This window comes from Pleurodeles waltl, unplaced genomic scaffold, assembly GCF_031143425.1.
Source record: "Pleurodeles waltl isolate 20211129_DDA unplaced genomic scaffold, aPleWal1.hap1.20221129 scaffold_72, whole genome shotgun sequence".
In the NCBI taxonomy this organism is placed as follows: Eukaryota; Metazoa; Chordata; class Amphibia; order Caudata; family Salamandridae; genus Pleurodeles; species Pleurodeles waltl.
The window spans coordinates 1,008,233-1,023,275 of NW_027150393.1; the positions used below are offsets into that span (position 1 = coordinate 1,008,233).

General features: G+C 48.6%; 2 non-coding genes across 2 annotated transcripts; both read right to left on the reverse strand.

Moving 5' to 3' along the window:
* Positions 1-2,438: 2,438 nt before the first annotated feature.
* On the reverse strand, positions 2,439-2,511 carry TRNAV-CAC (transfer RNA valine (anticodon CAC)). Its single transcript has one exon. It is a non-coding gene; the product is annotated as a tRNA-Val (tRNA).
* A 3,488-nt stretch (positions 2,512-5,999) lies between these two features.
* Positions 6,000-6,072, reverse strand: TRNAV-CAC (transfer RNA valine (anticodon CAC)). Its single transcript has one exon. It is a non-coding gene; the product is annotated as a tRNA-Val (tRNA).
* Positions 6,073-15,043: the final 8,971 nt, after the last annotated feature.

The following is a 15,043-nucleotide window of genomic DNA, read 5'->3' on the forward strand; positions in this document are numbered from 1 at the left end:
CCAACTCCTAAATCTGGAGCAGCATCAAAATGCTATGGTGTTGCTGTGGCACACTCCCAACAACACCCATTGCACGCCCCTTCCAGGGAACGCGCTGCATGCTAAGGGGCCGTATTTACAAGGTGGTGTTAAGCCACAAAAAGTGGCTGAACGCCATCTTGTAAATACCGCGCAGTGCATAGTGCCACCGGGGCGTCACTAAAAGTGATGCTCCGGTGGCGATAGGGCCTTGTAAGTCTGGCACTTTATTTGCTCAAGGTGTGTGTTCTTGGTGAGGGCAGGAAAGCAATTTTCGCTCTCGTACCTTCCTTCCTTGGCTGGCTTGAATGCTGTAGGCTCAGGCTTCATTGCAAAGGTCAAACAGTGAGCAACTGACTGCCGTAAGCTGGCGCAACTCCTCTTGGTGAGCTGTGACAGATGCCCCAGGAGCGTAGTACCTCACGATGGTGAGGGATAGACACATTCTCTTTTATCTCAGCTTGCCTGTCAGGTGAGGCAGGAAATGCAAATACTGTGAAAAATCCCAGCGACTCGAACCAGGGACCTTTCGCATGTGAGGTGCGCATGATAACCACTACACTACACAAACAGACACACTTGCTGGCTTGCTTCATGTGGCTATGCATTGTACTGGAACCACCACACTATGGAAACAGACACACCTGCTTGCTTTATGTGGCTATGCATTGGACTGGGATGCAAGGATGAGGGCCAATGTTCATGACGCTCAAAGCTGAGCCTTCCGGAACACGATCTCTTCCCTTGGAAGAAAGGAACTGGGATCACTTTCATTCCAAGAGGTGATTTCAGAACTGGACCTGAAATTACCATGGAGAAGCACTGTGCATTTAATGTTCCTACGAGCACTGCTGCTCCAGCACAGAAAAGCAGTTGCAAAGAAATCTCGCATACCTTCATGATGCTGAACCGTCTCGACGCCAGTATAAAGCATGTATTGCATTGCAACATGACATCTTACAAGAGTGAAAAGCAGAAATACTCCTGTTTAAAACACAGACTGAACCTATAAAGGTAGGGGTTTGTCTGGGATTTGAACCAAGGTCCTCTCACACCCGAAGTGAGAATCATACCCCTATACCAACTAGACTGCCGCTGCACAGTCATTTGAAACATCTTCTGAAGCGTCTTTCCGAAAAGCAGGGCCATTTGGAGGCTCTCTCTCTCTAAGCGTGCCATAGCAATTGATGTTTTCTGTCAAGGATTTTTTGTTTGTCTCTAGCAAGGCAAGAGGTAGTCAAAATGCCCTGTGCCAGTGAGCTGAACTAGGGCACTGATGTGAAAAGCAGACCCTTTCTGGTAGTTGTAACCCGCTGCAAGTCATGGACCCTTGCACCTTAGACTTCCCAACCAGAAGCACTGAAGGGCCTGCTAGCTCTTGAGCCAGAGGAGCATGCCTCTTGGATTCAAGCACACTTGCTCGATCAGGCGAGATTTATATTAGTGGCTCATAGGCCTGAAACACTCACCTGGGAGACGCAGGGTGGCTGATTTCCCGGAATGGCCCTTGATGGGGAAATCACCTCCTTTCCCCCGCCTCATTTCAGAATTGTGTGCTAGTCGCAAGACAGTGTTCAGGGGTTCATGGGTACTGCCTACTCCCAGCTGCCTCTCTGTCTTCTTCATGTAAATTGCAAGTCACGAGGAGGCACCATTGCCAATATGCTCCGCCCACCTTACCAAGAAACCTAGTTTGAGCTTGTCTGCCTGTGTTGTTGCAGGGGCAGTGTCTTCTTTGCCCAAAAGGTGGCCGGAGAGCCTCACTTCAAACGATAGAATCAACTGCTTAAGTAGAAACCAGCATGGTAGTTACTGTCATAAAGTGCAGCTCTAACAGAAGGTGTGCCTGAGACGCCCCTTCCAGTAATACACAGAATTTTGATTGAGGGCCCAGCCGATGGGTTGGTGGATTTCTCCTCACATGCCACAGCAGCTTCCAAAGATAGTGGTGTGAGGAGCTGGCTCTGCAAGCAGAGCAAGATTTAAGGGAAGAAAATACACCTGTCAGAAGTGGGATTTGAACCCACGCCTCCATGAAGAGACCAGAAGGTTCAGCTTCACTGAAGATCAAGCTCTCTTGAGTCTGGCGCCTTAGACCACTCGGCCATCCTGTCAGCCAAAACAGTGTGCAGGTCGAACTCTTCAGTCTGCACTTGTTGATTTTGCCGCTTGCAATGTTCCTATCAAAGTCACAGCTTTAAAGGCCCCACAATATAACATGGCCAAGAAAAAAAAAAAAAAAAGAACAAGAAACAATGCACATGCACGACCACCGAGGGATGCAGATAACTTTTTAGCGTCCTGCAATAGTAAAGAACGTTTTACACAGGTCACAAGTTTTTAAAGGTCATTTCTGTCTAAGTGTGCATTGAGAGAGACTGAGGTTTTAGGGAGCAAACACAAAAGCTGCTGCTTTCAAGTGTTTCTGCCCGGTCTCGAACCTGGAACCTTTCGCGTGTGAGGCGAACGTGATAACCACTACACTACAGAAACAAGCTTGCTGGTTTGACTGAAGGAGCACAGTTCCCCTCATATGTTTGCACGATTTCCTCTATACTTTATCAGCAGTTGCTCGGAATGCGAGGGGTAAGTGTGAAAATTGCAGCGGTGTCAGCCACATGCATACACTCAGACGTCCTGAAAAATCCCACAGCTGCGGGCAGAGACAGACAAATATCTGATGCCTAAATGCCAGGAAAGAAAGCCTGTGAAATCATCACACAGGGCGCACTGAGAGCAAGCAGGAAGGAAGCCAAGGCATTGTAATCCATTTTTCGCCTGAGGCAAAAAATATGTTTTGCGCAACAATGCTTCGAGTGGAATGAGAAATGTTGAGGGGTTGTGTATTTTGAGCAGGATTTGATTGTTTTCCACTAAAATGGGCTTGTCGGGGATTTGAACCCGGGACCTCTCGCACCCTAAGCGAGAATCATACCCCTAGACCAACGAGTCTGGGGACAGAAATGCAACGGCTCCGACCCTGCTCGGAGGTTTGGTGACAGAGAGTGGGAGACTACATCCCAAAGCAAGAAACTGCACATGGTGCTCTCTTCTGCAGTACGACTAGAGTCATTTGCATGGTCTTCATCGAACATGACATAAAAAGCCTCTATCCTTTAGACATTTTGGCCCAGATTTACAAGAAAATGACTAAGCGCGACGCTGTGCCAAATTTGCAAGCCCCACGCGCCGTCATTTTCAAAATGCAGGGAAGCGCCGTATTTAGTAGAATACAGCGCACCCCTGTGCTTCCCCCTGCGCCAGCTCTAAATTAGCTGCTGAGCGCCAACGCAGCCGTTCTTGCACCATGGTACAAGGATGACTGCGTTGAGGGGGAAATTGTTTTTGTGCAGGAAGGGACACCTTCCTGCTCAAAAAAAAAATCTTCAATGGTGATTTGCTCTTACTTCTATGTGTGCTGCAGAATGCATCACACATAGAAAGAGCAAAAACAAGGAGAAATGAAAACATTTCTCCTCAGTGCGCCACTCTAACGACACCCCTGGGATGGCGTTGGATTTTGGCGCTGATCCAGATTTACGCCAACTCCTAAATCTGGAGCAGCATCAAAATGCTATGGTGTTGCTGTGGCACACTCCCAACAACACCCATTGCACGCCCCTTCCAGGGAACGCGCTGCGTGCTAAGGGGCCGTATTTACAAGGTGGTGTTAAGCCACAAAAAATGGCTGAACGCCATCTTGTAAATACCGCGCAGTGCATAGTGCCACCAGGGCGTCACTAAAAGTGATGCTCCGGTGGCGATAGGGCCTTGTAAGTCTGGCACTTTATTTGCTCAAGGTGTGTGTTCTTGGTGAGGGCAGGAAAGCTATTTTCGCTCTCGTACCTTCCTTCCTTGGCTGGCTTGAATGCTGTAGGCTCAGGCTTCATTGCAAAGGTCAAACAGTGAGCAACTGACTGCCGTAAGCTGGCGCAACTCCTCTTGGTGAGCTGTGACAGATGCCCCAGGAGCGTAGTACCTCACGATGGTGAGGGATAGACACAGTCTCTTTTATCTCAGCTTGCCTGTCAGGTGAGGCAGGAAATGCAAATACTGTGAAAAAGCCCAGCGACTCGAACCAGGGACCTTTCGCATTTGAGGTGCGCATGATAACCACTACACTACACAAACAGACACACTTGCCGGCTTGCTTCATGTGGCTATGCATTGTACTGGAACCACCACACTATGGAAACAGACACACCTGCTTGCTTTATGTGGCTATGCATTGGACTGGGATGCAAGGATGAGGGCCAATGTTCATGACGCTCAAAGCTGAGCCTTCCGGAACACGATCTCTTCCCTTGGAAGAAAGGAACTGGGATCACTTTCATTCCAAGAGGTGATTTCAGAACTGGACCCGAAATTACCATGGAGAAGCACTGTGCATTTAATGTTCCTACGAGCACTGCTGCTCCAGCACAGAAAAGCAGTTGCAAAGAAATCTCGCATACCTTCATGATGCTGAACCGTCTCGACGCCAGTATAAAGCATGTATTGCATTGCAACATGACATCTTACAAGAGTGAAAAGCAGAAATACTCCTGTTTAAAACACAGCCTGAACCTATAAAGGTAGGGGTTTGTCTGGGATTTGAACCGAGGTCCTCTCACACCCGAAGCGAGAATCATACCCCTATACCAACTAGACTGCCGCTGCATAGTCGTTTGAAACATCTTCTGAAGCGTCTTTCCGAAAAGCAGGGCCATTTGGAGGCTCTCTCTCTCTAAGCGTGCCATAGCAATTGATGTTTTCTGTCAAGGATTTTTTGTTTGTCTCTAGCAAGGCAAGAGGTAGTCAAAATGCCCTGTGCCAGTGAGCTGAACTAGGGCACTGATGTGAAAAGCAGACCCTTTCTGGTAGTTGTAACCCGCTGCAAGTCATGGACCCTTGCACCTTAGACTTCCCAACCAGAAGCACTGAAGGGCCTGCTAGCTCTTGAGCCAGAGGAGCATGCCTCTTGGATTCAAGCACACTTGCTCGATCAGGCGAGATTTATATTAGTGGCTCATAGGCCTGAAACACTCACCTGGGAGACGCAGGGTGGCTGATTTCCCGGAATGGCCCTTGATGGGGAAATCACCTCCTTTCCCCCGCCTCATTTCAGAATTGTGTGCTAGTCGCAAGACAGTGTTCAGGGGTTCATGGGTACTGCCTACTCCCAGCTGCCTCTCTGTCTTCTTCATGTAAATTGCAAGTCACGAGGAGGCACCATTGCCAATATGCTCCGACCACCTTACCAAGAAACCTAGTTTGAGCTTGTCTGCCTGTGTTGTTGCAGGGGCAGTGTCTTCTTTGCCCAAAAGGTGGCAGGAGAGCCTCACTTCAAACGATAGAATCAACTGCTTAAGTAGAAACCAGCATGGTAGTTACTGTCATAAAGTGCAGCTCTAACAGAAGGTGTGCCTGAGACGCCCCTTCCAGTAATACACAGAATTTTGATTGAGGGCCCAGCCGATGGGTTGGTGGATTTCTCCTCACATGCCACAGCAGCTTCCAAAGATAGTGGTGTGAGGAGCTGGCTCTGCAAGCAGAGCAAGATTTAAGGGAAGAAAATACACCTGTCAGAAGTGGGATTTGAACCCACGCCTCCATGAAGAGACCAGAAGGCTCAACTTCACTGAAGATCAAGCTCTCTTGAGTCTGGCACCTTAGACCACTCGGCCATCCTGACAGCCAAAACAGTGTGCAGGTCGGACTCTTCAGTCTGCACTTGTTGATTTTGCCGCTTGCAATGTTCCTATCAAAGTCACAGCTTTAAAGGCCCCACAATATAACATGGCCAAGAAAAAAAAAAAAAAACAGAACAAGAAACAATGCACATGCACGACCACCGAGAGATGCAGATAACTTTTTAGCGTCCTGCAATAGTAAAGCACGTTTTACACAGGTCACAAGTTTTTAAAGGTCATTTCTGCCTAAGTGTGCATTGAGAGAGACTGAGGTTTTAGGGAGCAAACACAAAAGCTGCTGCTTCCAAGTGTTTCTGCCCGGTCTCGAACTGGGGACCTTTCGCGTGTGAGGCGAACGTGATAACCACTACACTACAGAAACAAGCTTGCTGGCTTGACTGAAGGAGCACAGTTCCCCTCATATGTTTGCACGTTTTCCTCTATACTTGTTCAGCAGTTGCTCGGAATGCAAGGGGTAAGTGTGAAAATTGCAGCGGTGTCAGCCAGCATGCATACACTCAGACGTCCTGAAAAATCCCACAGCTGCGGGCAGAGACAGACAAATATCTGATGCCTAAATGCCAGGAACGAGAGCCTGTGAAATCATCACACAGGGCGCACTGAGAGCAAGCAGGAAGGAAGCCAAGGCATTGTAATCCATTTTTCGCCTGAGGCAAAAAATATGTTTTGCGCAACAATGCTTCGAGTGGAATGAGAAATGTTGAGGGGTTGTGAATTTTGAGCAGGATTTGATTGTTTTCCGCTAAAATGGGCTCGTCCGGGATTTGAACCCGGGACCTCTCGCACCCTAAGTGAGAATCATTCCCCTAGACCAACAAGCCTGGGCACATAAATGCAACGGCTCCGACCCTGCTCGGAGGGTTGGTGACAGAGAGTTGGAGACTACATCCCAAAGCAAGAAACTGCACATGGTGCTCTCTTCTGCAGTACGACTAGAGTCATTTGCATGGTCTTCATCGAACATGACATAAAAAGCCTCTATCCTTTAGACATTGTGGCCCAGATTTACTAGAAAATGACTGAGCGCGACGCTGTGCCAAATTTGCAAGCCCCACGCGCCGTCATTTTCAAAATGCAGGGAAGCGCCGTATTTAGTAGAATACAGCGCACCCCTGTGCTTCCCCCTGCGCCAGCTCTAAATTAGCTGCTGAGCGCCAACGCAGCCGTTCTTGCACCATGGTAAAAAGGTGACTGCGTTGAGGGGGAAATTGTTTTTGTGCAGGAAGGGACACCTTCCTGCCCAAAAAAAAATCTTCAATGGTGATTTGCTCTTACTTCTATGTGTGCTGCAGAATGCATCACACATAGAAAGAGCAAAAACAAGGAGAAATGAAAACATTTCTCCTCAGTGCGCCACTCTAACGACACCCCTGGGATGGCGTTGGATTTTGGTGCTGACGCAGATTTACGCCAACTCCTAAATCTGGAGCAGCATCAAAATGCTATGGTGTTGCTGTGTCACACTCCCAGCAACACCCACTGCACGCCCCTTCCAGGGAACGCGCTGCGTGCTAAGGGGCCGTATTTACAAGGTGGTGTTAAGCCACAAAAAGTGGCTGAACGCCATCTTGTAAATACCGCGCAGTGCATAGTGCCACCGGGGCATCACTAAAAGTGATGCTCCGGTGGCGAAAGGGCCTTGTAAGTCTGGCACTTTATTTGCTCAAGGTGTGTGTTCTTGGTGAGGGCAGGAAAGCTATTTTCGCTCTCGTACCTTCCTTCCTTGGCTGGCTTGAATGCTGTAGGCTCAGGCTTCATTGCAAAGGTCAAACAGTGACCAACTGACTGCCGTAAGCTGGGGAAACTCCTCTTGGTGAGCTGTGACAGATGCCCCAGGAGCGTAGTACCTCACGATGGTGAGAGATAGACACAGTCTCTTTTATCTCAGCTTGCCTGTCAGGTGAGGCAGGAAATGCAAATACTGTGAAAAAGCCCAGCGACTCGAACCAGGGACCTTTCGCATATGAGGTGCGCATGATAACCACTACACTACACAAACAGACACACTTGCCGTCTTGCTTCATGTGGCTATTCATTGTACTGGAACCACCACTCTATGGAAACAGGCACACCTGCTTGCTTTATGTGGCTATGCATTGGACTGGGATGCAAGGATGAGGGCCAATGTTCATGACGCCCAAAGCTGAGCCTTCCGGAACACGATCTCTTCCCTTGGAAGAAAGGAACTGGGATCACTTTCATTCCAAGAGGTGATTTCAGAACTGGACCCGAAATTACCATGGAGAAGCACTGTGCATTTAATGTTCCTACGAGCACTGCTGCTCCAGCACAGAAAAGCAGTTGCAAAGAAATCTCGCATACCTTCATGATGCTGAACCGTCTCAACGCCAGTATAAAGCATGTATTGCATTGCAACATGACATCTTACAAGAGTGAATAGCAGAAATACTCCTGTTTAAAACACAGACTGAACCTATAAAGGTAGGGGTTTGTCTGGGATTTGAACCGAGGTCCTCTCACACCCGAAGCGAGAATCATACCCCTATACCAACTAGACTGCCGCTGCATAGTCATTTGAAACATATTCTGAAGCGTCTTTCAGAAAAGCAGGGCCATTTGGAGGCTCTCTCGCTAAGCGTGCCATAGCAATTGATGTTTTCTGTCAAGGATTTTTTGTTTGTCTCTAGCAAGGCAAGAGGTAATCAAACTGCCCTGTGCCAGTGAGCTGAACTAGGGCACTGATGTGAAAAGCAAACCCTCTCTGATAGTTGTAACCCGCTGCAAGTCATGGACCCTTGCACCTTAGACTTCCCAACCAGAAGCACTGAAGAGCCTGCTAGCTCTTGAGCCGGAGGAGCCTGCCTCTTGGATTCAAGCACACTTGCTCGATCAGCGCTCGATTAGGCGAGATCAGGTGAGATTTATATTAGTGGCTCATAGGCCTGAAACACTCACCTGGGAGACGCAGGGTGGCTGATTTCCCGGAATGGCCCTTGATGGGGAAATCACCTCCTTTCCCCCGCCTCATTTCAGAATTGTGTGCTAGTCACAAGACAGTGTTCAGGGGTTCATGGGTACTGCCTACTCCCAGCTGCCTCTCTGTATTCTTCATGTAAATTGCAAGTCACGAGGAGGCACCATTGCCAATATGCTCCGCCCACCTAACCAAGAAACCCAGTTTGAGCTTGTCTGCCTGTGTTGTTGCAGGGGCAGTGTCTTCTTTGCCCAAAAGGTGGCAGGAGAGCCTCACTTCAAACGATAAAATCAACTGCTTAAGTAGAAACCAGCATGGTAGTTACTGTCATAAAGTGCAGCTCTAACAGAAGGTGTGCCTGAGACGCCCCTTCCAGTAATACACGGAATTTTGATTGAGGGCCCAGCCGATGGGTTGGTGGATTTCTCCTCACATGCTACAGCAGCTTCCAAAGATAGTGGTGTGAGGAGCTGGCTCTGCAAGCAGAGCAAGATTTAAGGGAAGAAAATACACCTGTCAGAAGTGGGATTTGAACCCACGCCTCCATGAAGAGACCAGAAGGGTCAGCTTCACTGAAGATCAAGCTCTCTTGAGTCTGGCACCTTAGACCACTCGGCCATCCTGACAGCCAAAACAGTGTGCAGGTCTGACTCTTCAGTCTGCACTTGTTGATGCTGCCGCTTGCAATGTTCCTAACAAAGTCACAGCTTTAAAGGCCCCACAATATAACATGGCCAAGAAAAAAAAAAAAAAACAGAACAAGAAACAATGCACATGCACGACAACCGAGGGATGCAGATAACTTTTTATCGTCCTGCAATAGTAAAGCACGTTTTACACAGGTCACAAGTTTTTAAAGGTCATTTCTGTCTAAGTGTGCATTGAGAGAGACTGAGGTTTTAGGGAGCAAACACAAAAGCTGCTGCTTTCAAGTGTTTCTGCCAGGTCGCGAACCGGGGACCTTTCGCATGTGAGGCGAACATGATAACCACTACACTACAGAAACAAGCTTGCTGGCTTGACTGAAGGAGCACAGTTCCCCTCATATGTTTGCACGATTTCCTCTATACTTGATCAGCAGTTGCTCGGAATGCGAGGGGTAAGCGTGAAAATTGCAGCGGTGTCAGCCAGCATGCATACACTCAGACGTCCTGAAAAATCCCACAGCTGCGGGCAGAGACAGACAAATATCTGATGCCTAAATGCCAGGAACGAGAGCCTGTGAAATCATCACACAGGGCGCACTGAGAGCAAGCAGGAAGGAACCAAGGCATTGTAATCCATTTTTCGCCTGAGGCAAAAAATATGTTTTGCGCAACAATGCTTCGAGTGGAATGAGAAATGTTGAGGGGTTGTGTATTTTGAGCAGGATTTGATTGTTTTCCGCTAAAATGGGCTCGTCCGGGATTTGAACCCGGGACCTCTCGCACCCTAAGCGAGAATCATACCCCTAGACAAACAAGCCTGGGCACAAAAAAGCAACGGCTCCGACCCTGCTCGGAGGGTTGGTGACAGAGAGTGGGAGATTACATCCCAAAGCAAGAAACTGCACATGGTGCTCTCTTCTGCAGTACTACTAGAGTCATTTGCATGGTCTTCATCGAACATGACATAAAAAGCCTCTATCCTTTAGACATTGTGGCCCAGATTTACAAGAAAATGACTGAGCGCGACGCTGTGCCAAATTTGCAAGCCCCACGCGCCGTCATTTTCAAAATGCAGGGAAGCGCCGTATTTAGTAGAATACAGCGCACCCCTGTGCTTCCCCCTGCGCCAGCTCTAAATTAGCTGCTGAGCGCCAACGCAGCCGTTCTTGCACCATGGTAAAAAGGTGACTGCGTTGAGGGGGAAATTGTTTTTGTGCAGGAAGGGACACCTTCCTGCCCAAAAAAAAAATCTTCAATGGTGATTTGCTCTTACTTCTATGTGTGCTGCAGAATGCATCACACATAGAAAGAGCAAAAACAAGGAGAAATGAAAACATTTCTCCTCAGTGCGCCACTCTAACGGCACCCCTGGGATGGCGTAGGATTTTGGCGCTGACGCAGATTTACGCCAACTCCTAAATCTGGAGCAGCATCAAAATGCTATGGTGTTGCTGTGGCACACTCCCAGCAACACCCATTGCACGCCCCTTCCAGGGAACGCGCTGCGTGCTAAGGGGACTTATTTACAAGGTGGTGTTAAGCCACAAAAAGTGGCTGAACGCCATCTTGTAAATACCGTGCAGTGCATAGTGCCACCGGGGCGTCACTAAAAGTGATGCTCCGGTGGCGATAGGGCATTGTAAGTCTGGCACTTTATTTGCTCAAGGTGTGTGTTCTTGGTGAGGGCAGGAAAGCTATTTTCGCTCTCGTACCTTCCTTCCTTGGCTGGCTTGAATGCTGTAGGCTCAGGCTTCATTGCAAAGGTCAAACAGTGAGCAACTGACTGCCGTAAGCTGGAGCAACTCCTCTTGGTGAGCTGTGACAGATGCCCCAGGAGCGTAGTACCTCACGATGGTGAGGGATAGACACAGTTTCTTTTATCTCAGCTTGCCTGTCAGGTGAGGCAGGAAATGCAAATACTGTGAAAAAGCCCAGTGACTCGAACCAGGGACCTTTCGCATGTGAGGTGCGCATGATAACCACTATACTACTCAAACAGACACACTTGCCGGCTTGCTTCATGTGGCTATGCATTGTACTGGAACCACCACACTATGGAAACAGGCACATCTGCTTGCTTTATGTGGCTATGCATTGGACTGGGATGCAAGGATGAGGGCCAATGTTCATGACGCTCAAAGCTGAGCCTTCCGGAACACGATCTCTTCCCTTGGAAGAAAGGAACTGGGATCACTTTCATTCCAAGAGGTGATTTCAGAACTGGACCCGAAATTACCATGGAGAAGCACTGTGCATTTAATGTTCCTACGAGCACTGCTGCTCAAGCACAGAAAAGCAGTTGCAAAGAAATCTCGCATACCTTCATGATGCTGAACCGTCTCGACGCCAGTATAAAGCATGTATTGCATTGCAACATGACATCTTACAAGAGTGAAAAGCAGAAATACTCCTGTTTAAAACACAGACTGAACCTATAAAGGGAGGGGTTTGTCTGGGATTTGAAAAGAGGTCCTCTCACACCCGAAGCGAGAATCATACCCCATACCAACTAGACTGCCGCTGCATAGTCATTTGAAACATCTTCTGAAGCGTCTTTCAGAAAAGCAGGGCCATTTGGAGGCTCTCTCTCTAAGCGTGCCATAGCAATTGATGTTTTCTGTCAAGGATTTTTTGTTTGTCTCTAGCAAGGCAAGAGGTAGTCAAAATGCCCTGTGCCAGTGAGCTGAACTAGGGCACTGATGTGAAAAGCAGACCCTTTCTGGTAGTTGTAACCCGCTGCAAGTCATGAACCCTTACACTTCCCAACCAGAAGCACTGAAGGGCCTGCTAGCTCTTGAGCCAGAGGAGCATGCCTCTTGGATTCAAGCACACTTGCTCGATCAGCGCTCGATCAGGCGAGATCAGGTGAGATTTATATTAGTGGCTCATAGGCCTGAAACACTCACCTGGGAGACGCAGGGTGGCTGATTTCCCAGAATGGCCCTTGATGGGGAAATCACCTCCTTTCCCCCGCCTCATTTCAGAATTGTGTGCTAGTCGCAAGACAGTGTTCAGGGGTTCATGGGTACTGCCTACTCCCAGCTGCCTCTCTGTCTTCTTCATGTAAATTGCAAGTCACGAGGAGGCACCATTGCCAATATGCTCCGCCCACCTAACCAAGAAACCCAGTTTGAGCTTGTCTGCCTGTGTTGTTGCAGGGGCAGTGTCTTATTTGCCCAAAAGGTGGCAGGAGAGCCTCACTTCAAACGATAGAATCAACTGCTTAAGTAGAAACCAGCATGGTAGTTACTGTCATAAAGTGCAGCTCTAACAGAAGGTGTGCCTGAGACGCCCCTTCCAGTAATACACGGAATTTTGATTGAGGGCCCAGCCGATGGGTTGGTGGATTTCTCCTCACATGCCACAGCAGCTTCCAAAGATAGTGGTGTGAGGAGCTGGCTCTGCAAGCAGAGCAAGATTTAAGGGAAGAAAATACACCTGTCAGAAGGGGGATTTGAACCCACGCCTCCATGAAGAGACCAGAAGGAACAGCTTCACTGAAGATCAAGCTCTCTTGAGTCTGGCGCCTTAGACCACTCGGCCATCCTGACAGCCAAAACAGTGTGCAGGTCGGACTCTTCAGTCTGCACTTGTTGATTTTGCCGCTTGCAATGTTCCTATCAAAGTCACAGCTTTAAAGGCCCCACAATATAACATGGCCAAGAAAAAAAAAAAAACAGAACAAGAAACAATGCACATGCACGACCACCGAGGGATGCAGATAACTTTTTAGCGTCCTGCAATAGTAAAGCACGTTTTACACAGGTCACAAGTTTTTAAAGGTCATTTCTGTCTAAGTGTGCATTGAGAGAGACTGAGGTTTTAGGGAGCAAACACAAAAGCTGCTGCTGCCAAGTGTTTCTGCCCGGTCGCGAACTGGGGACCTTTGCGTTTGAGGCAAACGTGATAACCACTACACTACAGAAACAAGCTTGCTGGCTTGACTGAAGGAGCACAGTTCCCCTCATATGTTTGCACGATTTCCTCTATACTTGATCAGCAGTTGCTCGGAATGCGAGGGGTAAGCGTGAAAATTGCAGCGGTGTCAGCCAGCATGCATACACTCAGACGTCCTGAAAAATCCCACCGCAGCGGGCAGAGAAAGACAAATATCTGATGCCTAAATGCCAGGAACGAGAGCCTGTGAAATCATCACACCGGGCGCACTGAGAGCAAGCAGGAAGGAAGCCAAGGCATTGTAATCCATTTTTCGCCTGAGGCAAAAAATATGTTTTGCGCAACAATGCTTCGAGTGGAATGAGAAATGTTGAGGGGTTGTGTATTTTGAGCAGGATTTGATTGTTTTCCGCTAAAATGGGCTCGTTCGGGATTTGAACCCAGGACCTCTCGCACCCTAAGCGAGAATCGAACCCCTAGACCAACAAGCCTGGGCACAGAAATGCAACGGCTCCGACCCTGCTCGAAGGGTTGGTGACAGAGAGTGGGAGACTACATCCCAAAGCAAGAAACTGCACATGGTGCTCTCTTCTGCAGTACGACTAGAGTCATTTGCATGGTCTTCATCGAACATGACATAAAAAGCCTCTATCCTTTAGACATTGTGGCCCAGATTTACAAGAAAATGACTGAGCGCAACGCTGTGCCAAATTTGCAAGCCCCACGCGCTGTCATTTTCAAAATGCAGGGAAGCACCGTATTTAGTAGAATACAGCGCACCCCTGTGCTTCCCCCTGCGCCAGCTCTAAATTAGCTGCTGAGCGCCAACGCAGCCGTTCTTGCACCATGGTAAAATGGTGACTGGGTTGAGGGGGAAATTGTTTTTGTGCAGGAAGGGACACCTTCCTGCCCAAAAAAAATATCTTCAATGGTGATTTGCTCTTACTTCTATGTGTGCTGCAGAATGCATCACACATAGAAAGAGCAAAAACAAGGAGAAATGAAAACATTTTTCCTCAGTGCGCCACTCTAACGACACCCCTGGGATGGCGTTGGATTTTGGCGCTGACGCAGATTTACGCCAACTCCTAAATCTGGAGCAGCATCAAAATGCTATGGTGTTGCTGTGGCACACTCCCAGCAACACCCATTGCACGCCCCTTCCAGGGAACGCGCTGCGTGCTAAGGGGCCGTATTTACAAGGTGGTGTTAAGCCATATAAAGTGGCTGAACGCCATCTTGTAAATACCGCGCAGTGCATAGTGCCACCGGGGCGTCACTAAAAGTGATGCTCCGGTGGCGATAGGGCCTTGTAAGTCTGGCACTTTATTTGCTCAAGGTGTGTGTTCTTGGTGAGGGCAGGAAAGCTATTTTCGCTCTCGTACCTTCCTTCCTTGGCTGGCTTGAATGCTGTAGGCTCAGGCTTCATTGAAAAGGTCAAACAGTGAGCAACTGACTGCCGTAAGCTGGCGCAACTCCTCTTGGTGAGCTGTGACAGATGCCCCAGGAGCGTAGTACCTCACGATGGTGAGGGATAGACACAGTCTCTTTTATCTCAGCTTGCCTGTCAGGTGAGGCAGGAAATGCAAATACTGTGAAAAAGCCCAGCGACTCGAACCAGGGACCTTTCGCATGTGAGGTGCACATGATAACCACTACACTACACAAACAGACACACTTACCGGTTTGCTTCATGTGGCTATGCATTGTACTGGAACCACCACACTATGGAAACAGGCACACCTGCTTGCTTTATGTGGCTATGCATTGGACTGGGATGCAAGGATGAGGGCCAATGTTCATGACGCCCAAAGCTGAGCCTTCCGGAACACGATCTCTTCCCTTGGAAGAAA